Here is a 21,547-nt window from a genome sequence, read left to right as displayed (position 1 = left end):
GTCATCCCATAAACGCCATGTTTTTAGGTTTGGAAAGAGTTGTTTAACCATTGTATATGTGATTTCTGGGTTTTCACAATCTCCAAGTATGATAATGGACCCTTTTGTCAGTGAGAGTGGGGTAAATATGTATGAACCTGTCTGACAAGATGTTGGCAATGTCAGTCATTTACAGTTTGCACTGACCCAGAACATATATGAGTTTACATTGATATTTATGACATAGCGAAAGAAAGCTTCATGGTTCTCTATGGACTCTTTGACATATAATTTTGCCAGAACATAGATTGGATAATATTAGGAGTGCTCATTGTTTATTGATGATACTGATTGGAGATTTATTGATCTTCTTTGAATTTTCACTTTCTTTAAACAACTTAAGTACTTGTAGTACATAGTTTGATTATGACAGGAGTCCAATATATTATATGGGTCTGTTTTCATATAACTGTGTGCGCAAGGCAGGACTGGTGAATAGTGACAAGTTTCTGGGGTAAGAACTGCAACTGCCAGATATGTGTGGCCCACTGCTGTTCTCAGACATGGCCTAAGTGTGTGAGCATGCCCAGTATGACCTTTCAGTATGTTGTTGACTGACATTTGCTTCGTTTATTTAAGTGTGTGAGCATGCCCAGTATGACCTTTTAGTATGTTGCTGACTGAAATTTGTTAAATTTGTTTAAGTGTGTGAACATGCCCAGTATGGACATATATACTATATGTGTGTGAAAAATCAAGTTGTTTTTTAATTCAGGGCTCACCTTTATGTTGTACATTGACAGGAAGCACGCTGTGCCTGCAGGGCTTCCATGAGTCAGTTTGCATAGACTTATCAACATTTCTACATACAGAGGGGACAGCTATTATTTGTACATTTCTACCTGGGGGGCACACCTGATAGTTACTGTGGGTGTACATAGAATGAGGGGTTCACCTGACACTTATACACATTTGCTAGGCCTGAACTGCTATGTCAGGTACTCCATTTCAGTCTGTACTGTTGCCTATCGTACTGGCTTGAGGCATACTAATGTACTACAGATCTTAGCTTCCAATTTCACGTATATTAGTTTGTGACTTCATAGCCTACCCAACCCACATCACACTGCCTGGCCTGCTGTTATCTGTCTGCATAGGCCTGGGGGGAAGTTCAGAGGGCATGATACAGCATTTGTTTGTGTTTGCGTTAGTCTACAATTGTCCTGCTATGGCTGTGCCAGTGAAATGTTGTCATGGCTTAGTGGTTCAGTACTGTGACTATAGTGCACATTATCCTGAGTTTGAGCCCAGTCACTGCTTTTTATTTTCCTGCTGGGAAGACCTGACTGGTTAAGGAACAGTAAAGCAGGTGTGAGCGTGTTTACCCGACTTTGCTCGACTTTGCCTGACTTTGCCCAACATTGCCCAACGTTGCTCAATGTTGCCCGATGTTGCGCTAGTTAGTGCGGTGCGCAGCTCCACGCAATTGTGCTTAAACATGCTAAGCAGTGGTCAAATGTGCTTAGCACTCCTTTATATTGCTTAAAATAGGGCAATCATGCCTCAGGTGGTGCTGCAGGGATGCCTATGTCAGATGCACATAGTACACTCCCTATACATGTTTGAAAACAGGTAGTGTCAAGTTAGGCATCCCTTTTATTGTATGTGCAAGTCAGAGAGAGGTGTCATTTCCAGGGTTTCTACTGAGTCAGTGTGTATGCTATGCGTTGCCTCTTTGCCAAGGCCAAGGCATACTGGGCATGCCTCCTTCTGCCTACTGGAGCAGGCTCAGGTTGTTCCTCCTCTGAGTCACGCTGTGCCTGTGCAGGCCTTGGCAATGGTGGGGGCTGTTTGGCCCTGCCCCATACTGTTCCTGCTGCAGCTGTATTCACAGGATCTTATTGTGTAGCATGGCACATACCATGACAATTTGGGTACATATAGTTGGTGAGTACTGCAAGGCTCCACCAGATGTGTCCAGGCACCAGAATCGTGACTTGAGCATCCCAAACACACGCTCGATTATGTTTCTTGTTTGTGCGTGTGCCTCATTATGGAGTTCTTGTTCGCATGTGTGTGCATTTCTGATGGGTGTCATCAGCCATGGCTCCAGTGCGTATCCAGCATCCCCCACTAGGTGACTGTCAGGGATGTCCCCATTGGCAAATCTCTGGTACAGCTGCATCAGATGCCAGATGTGGGAATCGTGATAGCTTCCAAGGCAGCCAGCACACACATTCATTATTATGCCCTGGGCATCGCACATGACCTGGCAGTTGATGGAGGGGAAGCCCTTGTGGTTGATGTAGATCCTACCCTGCTCACCAGCTGGTGCTTTGATGTGTATGTGCATGCAGTCTATTGCACCCACTACCTCAGGGTATTCTGCTATTTGGTGGGAAAGATGCAGATTGCTGGCCAATGCCTCATGGGAATTGGGGAAATATACATGCTCACCGACATGTGCTGACATGGCATCCAGGAACTGGTGCAGTACCCTGGATGCTGATGCCTGTGAAATCCCCATCATATCACTAATTGCTCTCTGGAAGGTACCTGTAGCTAGTATTCGTAGGCCAACACATACCTTGGTATCCACTGGGATGGGTTCCCCTCTGTTGATTCTGTGTGTGAGGTGTGGCTGGCACAGCTCAACAATTTGCTGCAGGAGGTCTCTGTCCACTCTATAGTGCTCACCTATCTCCAGCTCATGTAGCCCCTGGTAGGTTACCCTAGGTCTGTACACTCTTCTCCATCTCCTCACTGTGGGTTGCTCAGCAGCATTTGCAATATCACCACCCTCAGCATCTTGCACATGTTGCCTTATGATAGCAATAGCTGCCCCTAACATTTTGTCTGACTTAAGCTTTTTAAGTTTTCACTCTTTGTATACTGCAGTGTTGCAGTGTTCTTGAAAAAAAACATGGGGGAATGGTGTTTGCAGAGTTTAAAGTGCTGGGCTGGACTGGGCTAGTCTACTGCCTGTGTAATTGGCTAATTGTGATATATTTCACCTGGCAGCTTTGCTAGTTCTCCTTGGTTAACTTCCTACTAATGCTTTTCCTTCCTTTGCCCTTTCTGTTTCCACAAGGGGCAGTGCAGCACAACCAAGCAAAACACGCGCACATGAGCGCACATGAGTGCACATGCGTGCACACAGGCTTACACAGGCTTACAGGCGCACACACACGTGCACACGGTGTAAGCACATTTGCAAGAAATTTCAGATATATCCACAGCGTACACCTTTGGTTTCTGGGTTTCAGCTAGAACAACTGTAGACACACGTTTTGCAATCCTGAGCAACTCATGTCAAACACAAGCCACTCTGCTCCAATAAGCGTACAGTCTTTCAGACATACCCCCTCATGATGTCACCTATCTTCTACTCTACTACTCCCCTAGTCCTACACTTACACTCTAGGGATATGGCTCACATGCCAGGGAAAATTGGGATTCACTATCCTTATCCTCATTTGCATAGGATTGCCTACTAGTGCTTGGTTACATCTCTCAAACTGAGCTTCCCCCCTTAGCAACCACTACTCAGTAGCCATGTTGTCTTCAGCCTGCCATTCACCTGCATGGCAGAATAATATTTTTATTAAATATGCCTAGTTTTGGCTATTTTTTAATTATTTTCTGTTTTTTAAAGCGCCACACGTTTGCGCGGCGCTGCTCTATGCTTAAACATCAGAGATCGGGGAAAAAAATAAAAATTAATTTTTATTAATTTTCAACCTATAAAAATGCCAATGGCCTTATATTTGGCCATTGGCATGCTTCTTCAACTGGATGCATCCTTTATTTGGAGCTGTCATAGCTCCGTTTAGCTATTTGCAGACCAGTACTCCGTTACCAACAGAGTACATTTCTGCAAATAACACTGTTCTTCCACGGACAGGTTAGTGGTTCTTGGATCACAAATTTACCTCATTTGCATACATTTCCACAGCAAATGAGGTAATTTGCATACCATAACACTGTCCGTGCAAGAGTAGTTTTAGTAGCTCTCATGCACGCCCTTGCCGGCTATTGCTGAATCACTCAGCAGACATATTGCCTGCCTGCCGTCTTACACTACTCTTAGACTCCGTGCAAGCCTTCATGAATCCAGCACAGTAACTATTATGTTTGTAATATTTTGTAAACAACTTACAATATCTCAGCAACCATTAAAGTTACACACATACTGTCAGCAACATTTTATTCATCCAGCTAAGAGCTTTCATATGAGGCTAAGGAGTTCTGTTTGTGTTACTTGGTTTTTGAGATATTTGGAAAACTGTGAACATTATATCTATATAAATTAATATAATAAGAACAACAGTTAATATATCTTTAACTGCACTAGACATATGTCAAATATTAATGCAGTTGAGTTTGCCATTGTGTAGGCTTTAAGATGAAATCTTTCAAAACCTTGTACATAGCATAGTTTTGGAATTATTGATGCAAATATGAACAAGCAATATTTGATGCCTAGAGGCATGAGGCATCACTCAAATGTAATGATTTAAGGTAATGTTACACACCAGAATGTGTGATTAAAATGTGTGAACCATAGCCCTGCACTTGCATTCTTTATTCTGATACTGGCACTTTGAGAGATGGCAACAGCTGTGAAAGCATGAGGCTCTGAGATGGTGTGACAAAGAGACCAAAATCATGCTCTATCTTCTTTGGGATTCATACCCAGAGAAAACTGAATACTGTGTACCTGGATCAAACTGGGAAAAAATTGATAACTGGCAAAAGCTGAGTATGCACCTATCATCTGTGACAGACATTCATAGGTTCATAGGAGGTTACTAGGCTAGCGGCCCTAGAGTCTTTACAAGCCTAGCCATGTCAATCCTAATTATCCCATTTGTTCTTTTTGGGTAGTTTGCAGAATGAGTTTATGAACAGAGTGGGTCTGTGATCAACACCAGCTACCCCTTTCCATGGGGGACATGGGTGTCACCCCAGGGGTGAATTTGCAGTCTCCTATCCAATTATCTAGGTTGCATTTGAAAAGGGTCAGTGAGGAACTCTGTTTTATCTGAATAGGAAGTCTATTCCAGAGAAGCAGCAGTCTCTGAGAGACATATCCGTCTTTCCAGTATGTTCTGTTGATGTCACAAGCTAGGCTGAGATCCCTAGAGTGAGTGACTTTTGTGCTATTTGACTTGTCGATGTGCAACATTTTCATTAGGGCAGGGTCAGAGATTACCCTATTGGCCAGGCACAAGTCACCTCTCAGGAGCCTATAAGATACAGAGTAAAGTGATAAGGCTTTCAGTCTGTCCACATAGGTCATGGTTTGGAGTGCCTGCATTTTCTTTGTGAAAAACCTCTGCGGTCTCTCCAGCTGCTGCAGGTGTCTGGTGAGGTACAAGCAAAAGGGTGCATTATACTCTATTAATGGTCTGATGAGAGTCGATTACAGTGGAATTATAACATCCCTTGCCCTGGATGCTATGCTCTTGCTTATGAGTTGAACTACATAGATGGCTTTCCTTACCACTGTGGAAACTTGGTGGTCAAAGTTCAGATTGCTATCAACCTGTGTTCCCAAGTCCCACACCAGTGGCTTGGCACTCAGGGAGGTGCTGTTGATATAATTCCATTTTGCTAAAGGGAATAATAATGCATTTTTTACATTTAGTTTTAGACCATGGCTTTGGCAGCAATCATGTGTTTGCATTAGCTGTTCTTGTAATATGTTAACTTCATTGAAGACTCAATGATTGCTCCCAGTTTGCAGTCATCAATGAACTTGGTGAGCCAGAGGCCACCTACTTTGGCCTCCTGGACTTCTGAGAAATAGATGCCAAACAGTAAGGGGCCCAGCACAGACCCTGTGGTACTCCACTGGTGATGGGTCTACTGGTGGAGGTGGAATCACAAGTTTTAACAGACTGTGTTCTGTCAGTGAGCCAACTGGCTACCTATCTAGTAATGTAAGGGTGAATCCCTAGCTGGGAGTTTTTCTCAATGATGCTAGAGTGGAGAATTGTGTTGAAAGCCTTGGCAAGGTCAAGATAGGCTGTGTGCACTGTCTTACCTTCATCCATGACTTTGGTGACATTCTCAAAGAAGTCTAGCAGGCTTATTAAGCATGATATACCCTTAACAAAGCCAAACTGGGTTGCATCCAGCATTTGGAGGTCGCTTATATCCTTGTTGATAATGTCCATGATAACTTTTTCCATGGCCTTGCAGATGAGGCTGTTCAGACTTATGAGTCGTGTCACTCGTTCGTCTCTAACACAAATAATGAGAAGGCGTGGGGTTTCATTTAGATGCTATAATACATAAAAACACATCAAGATGGATAGCAGCATCTCTAAATATGAACAAACTAGTTAACAAATAGAGCTTACATACATACATGTTCACATCTCAACAACTAATTACAAAATCTGAAAAAATTAAGCGTTCAGTCAACAAAGCACACAAAACCACAGCAACACGAACGCTGACTGTCACAGACTCTGCAAGATGACAAAACCAGACTGAATCATAAAAATCAGTAAAAATCTTCTTTAATACATCCAGAGTTGAGTGCTTTCACCCACTAAACGTGGGCTTCATCAGAACAATTTTAAAAGTCTCTGCAGGCCATTTAAATACTCCATTTCGGTGCCAAAAAATTACTTGGTAGAATAAGTTCCCTTAACATGATCTTACACTACAAACATATAAATACCACCTAATGTAATGTATATATTCAATATCTTAATCTTTTTCCCAGTTAGGGGTCACCACAGTGGATCACCTGTCCGCTCATTATTGGCAGTGGAGTTTTACAGTGTCGAGTTGCCAGCCTGGTGCCCAACCTTCCACAGAAGGCACAGACATGCACACACTCAAGCTAGGACCAATTTAGAGTGTCCAATCCACCTACAGCATGTCTTTGGGAGGAAACCAGAGTACCTGGAGGAAACCCACGCGACCACAGAGAGGACATGCAGACTCCACACAGAAGGCACCCCAGCCAAGGATCAAACCGGAGAACTTCTTGCTGTGAGGCAGCAACACTAACTGCTGCACCACCGTGGCCGCCCATAATGTATATATTCAATATAATAAGTTAAATCAATATATTTACACCACATCATATATAAATGTCTTAATAATAAAGTACATATAAATAATATATGAAAATATATTATATAATATATGTATTTATATATATAATATATGAAATAAAATGTATCAAGACACAAAAAAATTCCACATTTTGTTAAGCTAAAACATTAATCAACTATTAAAATTGATACTACACTATATAAAACACATAATGAAATATATATATATATATATATATATATATATATATATATATATATATATATATATATATATATAAAGACATATGTATGTATGTATAAAAAAACAGACATATATGTATAAAAATACATGTAAAAGCATAGCTTACCATACTCTTATTTAATGTTTTTTAACTAAAATTGGTTTAATAGATATGTGGTCATTGAGACCAGGCAGTGTAGATGCATCCGTAAATAGTTGCCACCAGATCTCCTTGTATCCTATGGTTGCCCCCCCCCCCCTCGGGGTCAACTTTATATTCTCTAAAATGGCAAATTTAAATGCTTTTCAATATGCCTATATAGGGCATTGTTGTTATCCATTCTTCTAATACTATACAGATGGTCATAAATTCTCTTTTTAAGACTCCTTTCGGTTTTTCCTTTATAGTAACATGTGCATGCCATGCACTTTGCCATATATATATCACTAATTTAGAATTACAGTTACCCTGCCTGAATTTGATTTTTGTTTTATTAATATTATCCAAAACTATTCCTTCCTCCTCCATTATAGCATGACATTGATTGCAACGATCACATTTAATTGTATGTTTTGTTCTAATGTCCAAACCCCTTCCTACTCTACCATGTTCCAAGTACTTCTTTATATTACAACCCATCTTGAAACACAAATGTGGGCTTGTCACTTATAATATCCTTAATCTCTTTGTCAGCCATCATAACATTCCAATTGTTAGTTAATATGCCTTTAACCTTATTAACAAACGGACTGTATTCAAGAATACAGGCTCAATGATAAATTACATCAGTAACATCCCCTTTTCCTACCTTAACCACACCAACAATCACCCTATTTTTTTCACCTAAAAGTGGGGGATACCTATTACCCCATTCTTTAATGACATATTTCTTAACATCTTCCATCATATGCTTAGGATATCCCCTTTCCTTAAATAGACAGGTGATAAAATCCAACTCATCTATCATATCTAAATAATGGATGTCATGCGAGCTGCTCTTATACATTGTCCCTTGAAAATACTATACATCAATTTTCTAGGATGATTACTTGTATATTCAAGATAACAATTGGAGAAGGTGCTTTTCCTATGTATTCGTGATTTAAATCCATTAACTCCATTGGAAATATAGGTATCTAGATATGCTATCCCCTCTCTGTTACTCATGTGGGTCTTCTTCTTCTGGCTTTTACCGGTTAGGGGTCGCCACAGTGGATCATCTGTCCGCTCATGATTGGCAGTGGAGTTTTACAGTGTCGGGTTGCCAGCCTGGTGCCCAACCTTCCACAGAAGGCACACGCACACACACCTAGGGCCAATTTAGAGTGTCCAATCCACCTACTTTGGGAGGAAACTGGAACACCCGGAGGACACCCACACGACGACAGGGAGGACATGCAGACTCCGCACAGAAGGCATCCCAGCCGAGAATCAAACTGGAGAACCTCTTGCTGTGAGGCAACAACACTAACCACTGCACCACCATCTTATTCGTGTGGGTAAAGCTCAAAAAGATACTACTTTTGTTCAAATATTCAATAAATATGTTTAAACATTCATGTGTACCATCCCAAAGAATGAATATATCGTCCAAAAATCTGGAGTAATGTCTAATGTGCTTGAAATATCTGCTATTGAAAATGACAGAATCTTCCCAATCCAACATAACCAGGTTGGCAAACATGGGGGCACAAGCCGCCCCCATCACTACCCCCCTGGTCTGTCGATAATGTTCACCTTCAAAATGGATATAGTTGTGGTCCAGCACAATAGACATACACTCCAGAATAAGACAAACCTTGTCCCATTCTAGGCTATCATATTTTCTAATACTATCACAAAATGCATCCATACCCTCCTTCTTAGGAATACAAGAAAAGAGGTCTACTACATCAATAGTTGCATATATTAACCCTTCTTTCCATAAATCGGTGGTGAAACTACCTAAAAATCCAAAGAATCCTTCACCATATGGGGAATTTTATCACACATATGCTTTAACCATGTATCTATTGCTACTTCTAGTGTAAACATTTTGGAGTGGCTTCCTGAGATAATAGGACAGAAGGGGGGGGTCATTAATGCTTTTATGAATTTTGGGAATACCTACTATGGTTGCTAATATGGGAAATTCAACCTTCAAAAAATTGTATGTGTCAACAGTGATTCTATTGTCTATCAAAAATTCTTCTATATACATATCTATGTGTTTGTATGCTATATGTATTTCATTAATAGACACAATCTCATAGTTACCAGATAGCTGAAGAATCTCATACATTTTTGTAGTGTATTCCATAGCATCGTAGATGACAACTCCCCCTTCCCCCATTTATCTGGCTTCATTACACGAATATTTAAATCTTCCTTAAGGTCCTTAAGTAATTTTAACTCATCACCTGTTAAGTTGCTTCTAATATTACTTGCCCTAATATTGTTTTGAAGTTTGCTTCTGATTAAGACCAGTTATTATGGTTGAAAGCGCTTAACTCTGTTTTGTTTTGTTGTATCTTGTTTGATTCTTTCTGTTTGTCATATCAGTCCATGCTTTGATTCAATAAACTGTGGAATATCAGATTATTTGGCAGTCGTTGGCACTTATTGGTGGTAACTGGAGGCATTTTTGTTTTTTGAAGTTTGTAGATGTCTCTTGTGACTAACTTTTCATAAACTGCTACACTGGGGTGCATAGGAGGAACGTATACACTTTTCTTTTTAAGTATATTTTTACTACTGAAATAATGCTCACCTACATTCTGAACCTTGTCCTTAAACAAAATGGCTAGATTGATTTTTCTAAGAAAAAGTTTGATCTCACTTAAACAGTCAACTAAATGAAAGCATGTAGTAGGAATATATTTAATTCCTCTAGACAATAGGTCAAAATGTACTGTCCCTAATACTAAACTAGTATAGTTGTAGATCTTAAAATTATTATAACTGTGAATTGCCCCATCAGTAATAATGTTGCCACTGACAGTTCTATTTTTATCACCACAACCTACCTATGTCTCACATTCCCCCTCCAAAACTGGTCCTTGCATTGACCCTGTGTGGGGTGAAAACTGTTTTGTCTCCAGTTCCCATCCTTTCTCCACTTCGTGTGTTGTTCTTGTTTCCAACCCCTCTGAAAATGTAATTTGTCACCCTCAAAGTGTGCTTGGGCCACATCATGAGTTACCTCCCTATCCTTGTAGCCCTTCTTATCATAATACCCCCTATTCTTTATATCATTTCCATACTTAACCATACTCCAAGGATATACTGTATCATTTTTGTACTGCTCTACATCTCTAATAATCTTCTGGCTTTTTTTACCATGAATTTTCTGTACCTTCTTTTCTGCAATATTAAATTGCTTGACATATAGTTTCTCCCATTGTGAAAATAATAAGTCATTAACAATAGCATTGTTAAGCTTTTCTACTTCACTCATTAAGAAACATAACTTCTCATCATTTAGTTTTATCAGCAATTTCATGAAATCAAATCCAGACTGATTGAATAATTGATTAAACTCATGTTTAGTTTGTTCAGTTAAAGTGACATCCATAGGATATTTAAAAAAAACGCAACCCCATAGGAACTATATTTAATATCAAACACTTGTTGAGATATGCATTATCCAATTTTAAACCATTAATCATATTAAGCTTTTTCCCAAGAGAATATATCTAATCTCTTAATGGTCCATCAGGTGCAACATCGGTGAGCATATCATTATCCTTTTCCTGAACCAATTTACCAAATTCACAATTGGTTTGCAAAACTTTAGTTAAATATATATCACTCTGTCGCTTATTATTAATAACATTATGACTAGCTCCAGAAATGGAGCTTCCTCTAACAGTACCTTCTTCCACCACACCAGTCTTTGTGACATTCCCTGCCACATTAGAATATGTCCTTATCGGTTGGGCTTTCTTCGGTTTAGTTCCAATAAATGTGGCTTCATCCTCCCAATCATATAGTGAAAGATCAAGGGTAAAATTGGTAATATTCAATTTGCTACTGTTCCTTGGCTCCGATTGAGCCTGTGAAACTGACAAATTGATTGCTGTTCCCCCTATGAAACCAGACCCTTGGCTGTTAGGAATCTTGGAGGTCTGTTGGATGTCAGTAGAAGCTAGGGAAATCTTCTACGTACCCAAAGGAACATTTCCAGCATCAAGTGACTGCATAAACTTGTTTTCCTCCTTTAGACAGTCTCCTATAGGCTCCATACCTATTCCGTTGTCAAAATCAGATGTCTGTAGAATTCCTGAACACAGATTAGCAGAAATGCCAACCTGCATTTTGCCTGCAGCATTTACATCAGCCTGTGTAAATAAATCAATGAGCCTGCTAACTTCACCTCTTAGCGTGGATACTTCCAACTAAAGTCTAAGCACATCCTCTCTCCCAATGGGTGAATGCACAGGGGAAATGTCACCAATAGAGTCCATGGTGAACAACTACTGAAAAAATGAAGCGTTCAGTCAACAAAGCACACAAAACCACAGCAAAACGAACGCTGACTGTCATGGACCCCACAAGATGACAAAACCAGACTGGATCAATAAAAATCAGTAAAAATCTTCTTTAATACATCCAAAATTGAGCGCTTTAACCCACTAACTGAGGGCTTCATCAGAACATATTTAAAATATTCTGCAGACCATTTAAATACTCCATTTCAGCGCCAAAAAATCACTTGGCGGAATAACTTCCCTTAAAGTGATCTTACACTACAAAAATATAAATACCACCTAATGTAATGTATATATTCAATATAATAAGTTAAATCAATATATTTACACCACATCATATATAAATGTCTTAATAATAAAGTACATATAAATAATATATGAAATACAAATATATCAAGGCACAGAAAAATCAACATTTTGTTGGCTACAACATTAATCAACAATTAAAATTGATACTACACTATATAAAACACATAATGAAAAAAAAAAATATATATATATATATATATATATATATATATATATATATATATATATATAAAGAGATGTATATGTATAAAAAAACAGACATATATGTATAAAAAACATGTAAAAACATAGCTTACCATACTCTTATTTAATGTTTTTTTTAACTAAAATTGGTTTAATAGATATGTGGTCATTGAGACCAGGCAGTGTAGGTGCATCCGTAAATAGTTGCCACCAGACCTCCTTGTATCCCAAGGTGGCCTTATGGTTTCCCCCCCTTGGGTCCAACTTTATATTCTTTAAAATGGCAAATTTAAATGCATGACTGTCCCCACACTTTTCAATATGCCTATATAGGGCATTGTTGTTATCCATTCTTCTAATACTATACAGATGGTCATAAATTCTCTTTTTAAGGCTCCTTTCGGTTTTTCCTATATAGTAACATGTGCACGCCATGCACTTTGCCATATATATCACTAATTTAGAATTACAGTTACCCTGCCTGAATTTGATTTTTGTTTTATTAATATTATCCAAAACTATTCCTTCCTCCTCCATTATAGCATGGCATTGATTGCAACGACCACATTTAATTGTATGTTTTGTTCTAATGTCCAACCCCCTTCCTACTCTACCTTGTTCCAACTAACTACAAAATGCCAGTCTGGCTTGCACGTGCTCAGTATTTATACACATGTGCAAACCCTTGAACAGCTTCTTAAAGATATATGCACATGCATATTAATCTACATCCTCCCTCTTAAAGAATTGCTCTTTATGCAGAACAATGTTAGAACTAGACATACATTACTATATACATTGGAAACCAAACACAATGGTCATGTCCAAGTTGCTTCACATCTACTTCAAGGTTTTGAGATTCAACCATATCTCATAATGTAGTGATTAGGAGTAAATTTACCAACAGTGACAGTCTGTGGTGCAAAACTTGGGTATGGAATTTCTGGATTCATCACTGGAAAAGGAATGTCCTCTGGAACTTCCTCTTGAATTGAAACATCAGACAACTCACTCTGAGATAAAGAGTCTTTCTCACTGGCTATTTGCTGTGGTATAGGCTCAAATGTTTCTGATTCCACCTGAAGATTGCTCCTTCTAATTCTATAGTGTACGATCTCGGCTGTGGACCCATATTCATCACGACATCAATCCAATCATAACTTTGGACATTTGCATCCTTACCACTTCTCCCTCTTGTAATGGATTGAGTGGTTTACTGGTCTTATCGTAGTAGGAATTTGGGAATGGGGATTTCTTCAACAAATTGGATTTCACTGATCTGTTATTCTTGACACATAGAAACAACAATTTATTGATTCATAATGTGGCTTTGGTTTGTCTCGACAGAAGTCTCTGAGCATGTGAACCAAAATGTTTGCCATGAGGAACATTTTTGAGATTTAAGAGATTTAACAAAACATCACTATTGTCTCGCTTTGACTTCTCAAATAACTGCTTTGTACTTTGCACTGCACGTTATGCCAAACCATTTGACTATTCTATACTACTTGTAACATGAGTAAAGTCCCATTCTTCAGATAATCTTTTGAACTGTTGGCTTGTAAATTGCATGCCATTGTCAGAAATAACTTTGTGTGGACTACCATGGACTGCAAAATGTCATTTTATCTTAGTAATGACTGTACTAGATCCTAAGTTAGGAAGTAAGTGAATCTTGAACCAACTGGAGTAAGAGTCTTCTAACACCAAATAATGTTGACCATTCCACTCTAAAATGTCTGTAGCTACTGTCAACCAAGGTAGTTACCAAATCTGGTTAAGCTGACGTGGTTCCTTTTGTTGCTGTGATTTTGCACTATTACACACAGAACAAGATAAAAGTGCTCTCTTAATGTCTTGTGACATAGAAGGCCAAAATACAAGTCCTCTCACCTTTCTTTTGGAAGATTCAGATACTGGGTGGCCATGATGCAGAATAGTAATGTACTCTGGTTGCAAGGACTTTGGCACAATTACTTTTGGACCTTTCATAATGAGACCTTTGTCAGCTAAAATCTCATCTCTGTATAGAAAATAAGATTGCACTTCTTAAGGTAAACTCGATTGCTTTGATGGCCATCCTTGATTGATAAAGTGGTTGAGCCTTTGTAAAACTGGATCCATATCTTTGTGATCTCTCAGCTCATGAAGACATGTGGAAGATAAATTATGCATTTCCATGACTTCAAAATCATCAGTCGAGTGAGAACCTGAATTTTCATTCTGTTTAGTGGTAGTTCTGGGTGATCTGGATAATGTATCGGTAAGATAAAGAAGTTTGTCTTTCTTGTAGACAAGATTGAAGTTGTACTTTTGCAATCTCAGTATCATACATTGTAGTTGGGCTGGAGCTGAATGCATTGGCTTTCAAGGATTGTATTGTGATCTGGGTAGGTCTGCTATAAACATAATCATGGAATTTCAAACATGCAAACACAGTTGCCAAAAGCTTTTTCTCAGTCTGGGCATACTGCATCTCAGTTTGTTTAAGAGTTCTCGATGCGTAGGCAACAAGTTGATCCTCTTGTAGAATAACTGCACCAAGACCAAATTTCAAAGCATCACAGAAAAGTGTAACTGGCTTATGAACATCATAGTATCTGAGCATTGGCAGACTAGCATTTCTCTATTTCAGGACATCAAATGCTCTTTGGTGTTGCTCTAAGCAAGACCATAATACATCTTTACATGTCAACTCTCTGAGTGGTGCTGATAGTTAGCTCAAGTCTGGAATAAACTTACCCAGGTAGATGACCATACCAAAAAAACATTGCAGGGTTTGCACATTGTCTGGAGCTGGCATCTCAAGAAAGGCTGTTTGTTTTGAAGGGTCTGGTCATAAGTCTGTACTTGTAAATAAGTGACCAACATAAGAAACTTCTTGTAGCCAGAATTTGCATTTCTGTGGGTAAGGCTTAAGATTCACTTGACATGCCCTTTCTAGAACATTTTTGAGGTTTATGTCATGTTCTGCTTAATTACAACCCCCTGACTAATATGTTGTTTACTATGATAGCACAAGGATAACCAGAAAAAAGTTGCTCCATTGCTTGCTGAAAGACTTCACTTGCAGAATTTATCCCAAATGGCATTTTCAAAAATCTGTACATGCTAGAGTACTGAAAGTAGTAACCAATGAGGGTTTTCTGTCAAGCTGAATTTGCCAAAATGAACTATTTGCATCTAAGACAGAAAAAATAGTGGCATTTGGCATTGAGGCTGCGACTTCTTTGTGTGCATTGGCTGATGTCTTTTTAATGCTTTGTCCAAATCTCATGGGTCAATACATATTCTGATGTTGTCTGAGCTTTTCTTATGAGCTGCCACCATGGAAGATACCCATTCAGTTGGAGTTTCAACTGGACAAATCGGTTTACTATCGTAAGGTCAAACTGGACCCCATCGAATGTTGGAATCATTGACCCACATCCGTGAAAGTGACAACGTTGAATCCCAACCCACTGTCGAAATATGACTCAACTTTGACCTCGGAATGGGCTTTAACATGGGTCGTGATAGGCGTGAGATTTGTACTTCAACAATGTCGGGTTCGACATTGTCACCGTTCGGCCTCCGGACTTCGACTGAAGTGAGTATGGCCAAACTCACTTCAACCTTACAATAGTAAACCAAGTCACACCTTGTCATACCATTTTATCTAACTTGGCCTTAACTCTCTCCTGCATGGCTATTGGAACTCTACGTGCTGGCCTGATAACTGACCTCTGAAGTTTAACCTCATGGAGTACATTACTGGATGTTTGCCTAGTTTGTCTTGGAAAAGATCAGCATAGGTAGAATAAAAAATGTGCTGGGGAAAATTAGAGTAGTGGTCTTTCAAGCTAACATTGTGGACTTCCTTGTTAAATGAAAACATTCCCATTTTCAAAGAGCCTCAGAGCTCTAGTAATGACTGTACATGCCTCTTGACCACATAAAATAACAAGTTGTAGCGTCTTCCAGCTGAATAACATGAAAGCACAACTGAGCATTCGGTTTGAATCTCTTCACCTCCATAAGCAACAAGGTTATCACACCTTGCCAAATCAAGCCTTTCACCTTTACACACTCTCACAAATGTTTCTGCAGACATAACATTGCACTTGGAGCCTGAATCAAATTTGAGCTATATGGGTTTGCCATTTATCCAAACAATACAAAAGACTTCATTATTTCCCCTTAAATTAACTGCATTGACTATTTCATGGAACACTGACACACCATCAGCATAAAGAGTGGCCTTGTCACAGTCTAACTGATCAACTCATTTCTTAAAATGATCCCTTTTGAGAAAAGAGTGCCCACATTGTTTTGATTTACAAAATCTTTTAAAATTGTTCCATTTATTACATTTGTGGCATTGTTGACCAAAAGGTAAACACTTTTCTCTTTTACATTCATGATTATTGCCACAATTATGACAGTTGACAATGAAACATGGGTGGGGCCCATGCTCTGAGTTTGCTGACTTGCACTTATGCTTCACTGAGGCTGTGCAGCTTCTGGAATGTGCTAGAAAGTTCTGGGTTTTACTAGTAAGTGCTGCAGTGGTTAAAGTTTCCATGTGCTTGGGCCTATTTCTTTTAATCATGTGCTGTGTACTAACAGCATGAGTTTTATCAGGGTTCAGGCACCTGGGCAGCAAGACATTTCCATGTGGTACATTTGACTGGGGACACATGGCTGAAGTGACATTTAGCTCCAGTGAAATATAGCTGTTTCCAAATTCCCTGTAGGCGAAGAGAAGCACACACTGCCATGCCTACAGCATTAATAACCAAATGCATCGAGACAGAAGAAGTAATGAGTGCTGTGCTCACTGTGCAGTACATACATATGTAACTACAACATGTATAAGTGTGCTACAGCATGAAGGAAATCCTGCATGCTACTGTAGCCACATTTTTGCTCCACTATGTGTTTTTGGTAATGCTTCCTAGACACTGTGAAGGGGGTAGTGGTCCACACGCACTGATTATAAAGGCAGTGCCCATTGTGCACTGCATTTTTACTGCCACTGACATGCCCTCGGGCCAGCCTGCTGTTGATGCCTGCCATACTGCCTACTGTCTCATGTTCCCTTGGGAACCATGGACATCGTTTTCCCCCTGTGCATTTGGTTATTGAAGTTGTGGGTATGGCAACACTTTCTTCTCTTTGCCTACAGGGAATTTGCAAACAGCCATATTTCTCTGCAGCTGAATGTCACTTCAGCCATGTGTCCCCAGTCAAATGTACCACAGGGAAATGTCTCACTGCCTAGATGCCTGAACCCGTTTTATCACTGTGCCTTCTAGACCTGCTCTCATTTGTAAGCATATTTGTGTGCTTTTATGTAAGCTTGTATATCTGACAAATCTCAATGGGCTTATTCAACGTTAAACCACTGTCACAAAGCAAAATCTTTCTCACAGCATCATCTTTTATTCCGCACACAAGCCTGTCCTTTATCAACTCATCTCTTAAGTCACCAAATCTGCATGCTTTAGCTTTATTTGTCAGGTCAGTTATATATGCTACAAAAGTTTTGCCAGGCTTTTGACCCCATGTATAAAATAAGTGCCTTTGTAGAGTAACATTTGTCTTGGGGATACACATTTCTCTAAATTTACGTTTTAAGCACTCTGGGTCCTCCCTTGACACAGCCTGTACAACAATATGACAGTTCCCCCTCTCCAGCATAGATAGCAGGTGCATGCACAAATGAATGTTCCCTTTCTATAGCTTCTGACCCAGCTAAATTAAGTAGAATAAATGCCTTTGTACTGTCATCTTTATCGGAAAATGCAGCCTGTATGAAAATGGCGTACTCTTGCTCAAACACTCTCCAGTTCTCAGCAATATTATTGTCAAACACAAGTGCACTGGGTTTTCAAAATTAGTCTGCCATGCCCACAAAGTATACACAAACACACTGAAAATATGGACCTTGTAATTATGTATGAAGAAACAGTTTTGTGAGCTTGTAACAACATTCAAATGCACAGTAAACTCTTTGAAATACTTTACATTGCAAAATATGCTCTGTAATGGCTGTACTCTGTGAAATATGTCCTGTAATGGCTGTACTCTGTGAAACAGCTTTACTGTATCACTCCACAAGCATGCAAACACTTTATACACTTCAGATAACTCAGATATCTTTGCTTAATATGAAAATACATGTACTTTGTGTAAATGTGGTCATTTCCCTTATTTTATTCATTTTATGTAATTTGGACTTATTTCAAACATTTTCTATAGCAATTTGTATATTTTTATCAATATCGTACATTTCAGTTTATGCAAATATTGTTTAGAGCATTTTGTATGCCTGGTTTCATATTATATGAAAGAAAAGAGTGCTGAGGAAGTTTTAATACCTGAAATTTGCTTCTGACCTGACTGGTGAAGTTTACATACAAGGGGAATGATTCACTGCTGTATATTGGCTGTGTTTCTCTATCTTACTTCTGGCTCCCTACTAGCCCATGCCCTTTTAACCACGTTGCTTTTGACATCATGTCCTTTTAGACATCCCACTTCTGACACCATGTTGCTTGTTCATCTCTAATACAAATAATGAGGAGGCTTGGGGTTTCATTTAGATAATTTAATACATAGAAACACATCAGGATGGATAGCAGCATCTCTAAATATGAATGAACTAGTTAACAAACAAAGCTTACATACATACATACATTTTCACATCTCAACAGCTAACTACAAAATGGCAGTTTGGCTTGCAAGTGCTCAGTATTTATACACATGTTCAAGCCCCCGGATAGCTTCTTAAAGATACATATCCATGCATATTGATCTACAGGTCTATAGTTCCCAGGGTTAGTTAATGGGCTCCCTTTGTGCAGGGGGATTACTGTTGCTGTTCTTCATTCTGCAGGAACATAGCCAGTTCTCAAGCCATGATTAAAGAGAATACCAAGTGGGTCCACCGGGTCTTGTTTTAGATTGTTTAGTAAGTCAACCTGGGATATTATCTGGTCCCACTGAGGCCATGATTTTGGCCTTGGGAAGTACAGAGATTACCTGTTCTCTAGAGATACTAGGCAGAGGGCTGGTGTCAGGTTTGCTTTAGGATATGGTAGGTGAGGAGTAGAGAGTTAAATTTGTGCTGAATCTGTCAGCTAGCAGGTTGTTGATATCCTCCGGTGTAGTATAAGTGATCCCATCTACAGCCAGTTTGGCACAAAAATGGGCATGCCCTTTTAGACTGTGGACATAGTTAAAGAATGCTTTATGATTATCCTTCGCTTGGGATGTGATTTTAGTTCTGTAATTTGTTTTAGAAGACTTTATAAGATTTCTCATTTTCCTGTTTAGGCTTAAGAGGGAACTCTTCCTCTGCAGTGTGATATCCCCCTTGCTTTTGGACAACAGTTTATTGCTCTTGTTATACAATCGGTTTATACTTGAAGTCTACCACTGTGCCTTGTTTGTACTGGAAGACCTAGGTTTCATCCAGTCAGGAACAGCAGAGTTTATGCAGTTGCTAAGTGTTTGCACAGGGTATTTGAGTACACTTCTGCAAAGTGATCATTGATGTCTGCAATTGCAGGTGATATGAAGCTTTTATACCATTGCTTAGTAGGCTGCATTTAGCTTTGGTAGTTTTTCATAATTTTATTCTTGTGAGGGTGCCAGTTCCAGTAGTTACTTCAAATGAGACTGATTTGTAGTCTGACCTAACCAGGGAGGGCGTCATGCATGGGGAAGCATGGTGACCACCTCTCATGTTGGTGAGTATTATGTCCAGAATATTAGAGCCCCTAGTGGGGGTGCAGACTATCTGTTCCAGAGAATTTGTGTTAACAAAGTCCAGGAACCTCTGGGCAAGTGTGTTTTTGCTCATGTATATCTCCCAGTCTATGGAAAGATAATTGAAATCTCCCATGACTAAGGTGTTGGGCTATATGGTAAGGGATTCCAGTAAACTGAGGTAGGCAGTGTACTTATCCTGGCTCATGATGGGGGGTCTATAGCTAGCAATGTGGTATGGTACTTTCCTAATAGTTAACTGGACATGGAGTAGTTTGAGAGAGTCATGCTGTTTGACCAGTCTCAAAGTGTATTTGGTTTTAATGAAGATGACTACACCTCCACCTTTGGTTTCTTCATGCTCATTTTGAGGTTTGAATGTGTGGAAAGCATTGTAGTCTTACACAGCTGTCCTTCTCTCAGTGGCCTTGAATCATGTCTTGGCAACTGCACAGATGTCAGCATCTTCCAAGGTGAGGAGTGCTTCTAGGGAGTGCGGTTTCATGTTTAAACTCCTAGCATTAAGCAGCAGGACCCTGAGTTTGTCAGTTTGTCTCAATTAGAATGTGTTACATTGTTGTTTTGACATTGCCTAAAAAAGGCACTATGGGGGAAGCAAGGGCATTTGCTAGTATCTGAAAGCCTGGGGGGGGGGGCATGTGTAGACCATCTCTAGCAAATCAGGGATGTCTGTCTACCATATCCTCCCAGGCCGACAGATACTGGATCCCCCTGGACTGACATCAGAAGCTTAGCCAGTTGTTGAAGTCAATCAGTTTATGTTTATATTGTAGCATCATCCTGGATAAGGATAGGATAGGATACTGCTTAGGGCTAGGGATATACCTGTCTGGGACACATAATCCGCAAGTTCCATCATGTCTGTCTTTATATAGTCCAGAGAGGTATATCTCAAGTCATTCACTCCAACATGGACTATGACAGAGTCATAATGGTACTTGTTGAGAGACTTGAGTACGTGAGTGATCTGACAGACCCTGGCACCTGACAGGCAGCTGACCATGACCTTCTCCTTGTCCAGTCTGGTGAAGGGGTCATCTGTGTGTCTCACTATGGAGTCAGTTATGAACAAAGCATTTCATGTGTTTTGTCTTAGGGGCTTATTTGTTGAGACACGTGTGTGTGTGTGTGTGTGTGTGTGTGTGTGTGTGTGTGTGTGTGTGTGTGTGTGTGTGTGTGTGTGTGTGTTGTGTGTGTGTGTGTGCTTGTGTGTGTGAGTATTGATATGTGTAGTGGTTTCTTATTGCTTTGTGGTGACTGTGAGTAGTGTGCGTTTGGGAGGTCTCTGTTTTTTTTTGGTATGCTTTTAGTGAGTACCTCCTCATATGTGGGTTTATGTGTTGTGACCTTATTATGTGAGAGAGGTGAGGTTTGTGTGAGATGGGAAGTGTGTGTAATGACAACATGTTTGCTGTCTAGTTTGTTTTCATATGAGAAAATTGACTCAAATTTCAGAGATCATTTGCATGTCTCACATAAGGTGTTAGTTGCTTTAGAAGTAAATGGTTGTCAGTATACATGAAGCAATTGT

This window comes from Protopterus annectens, chromosome 4.part0 (genome assembly GCF_019279795.1).
Source record: "Protopterus annectens isolate FY-2018-M chromosome 4.part0, PAN1.0, whole genome shotgun sequence".
Classification (NCBI taxonomy): Eukaryota; Metazoa; Chordata; order Ceratodontiformes; family Protopteridae; genus Protopterus; species Protopterus annectens.
The sequence above is the reverse complement of the archived record's forward strand: the minus strand, read 5'-3'. Positions refer to the sequence as shown.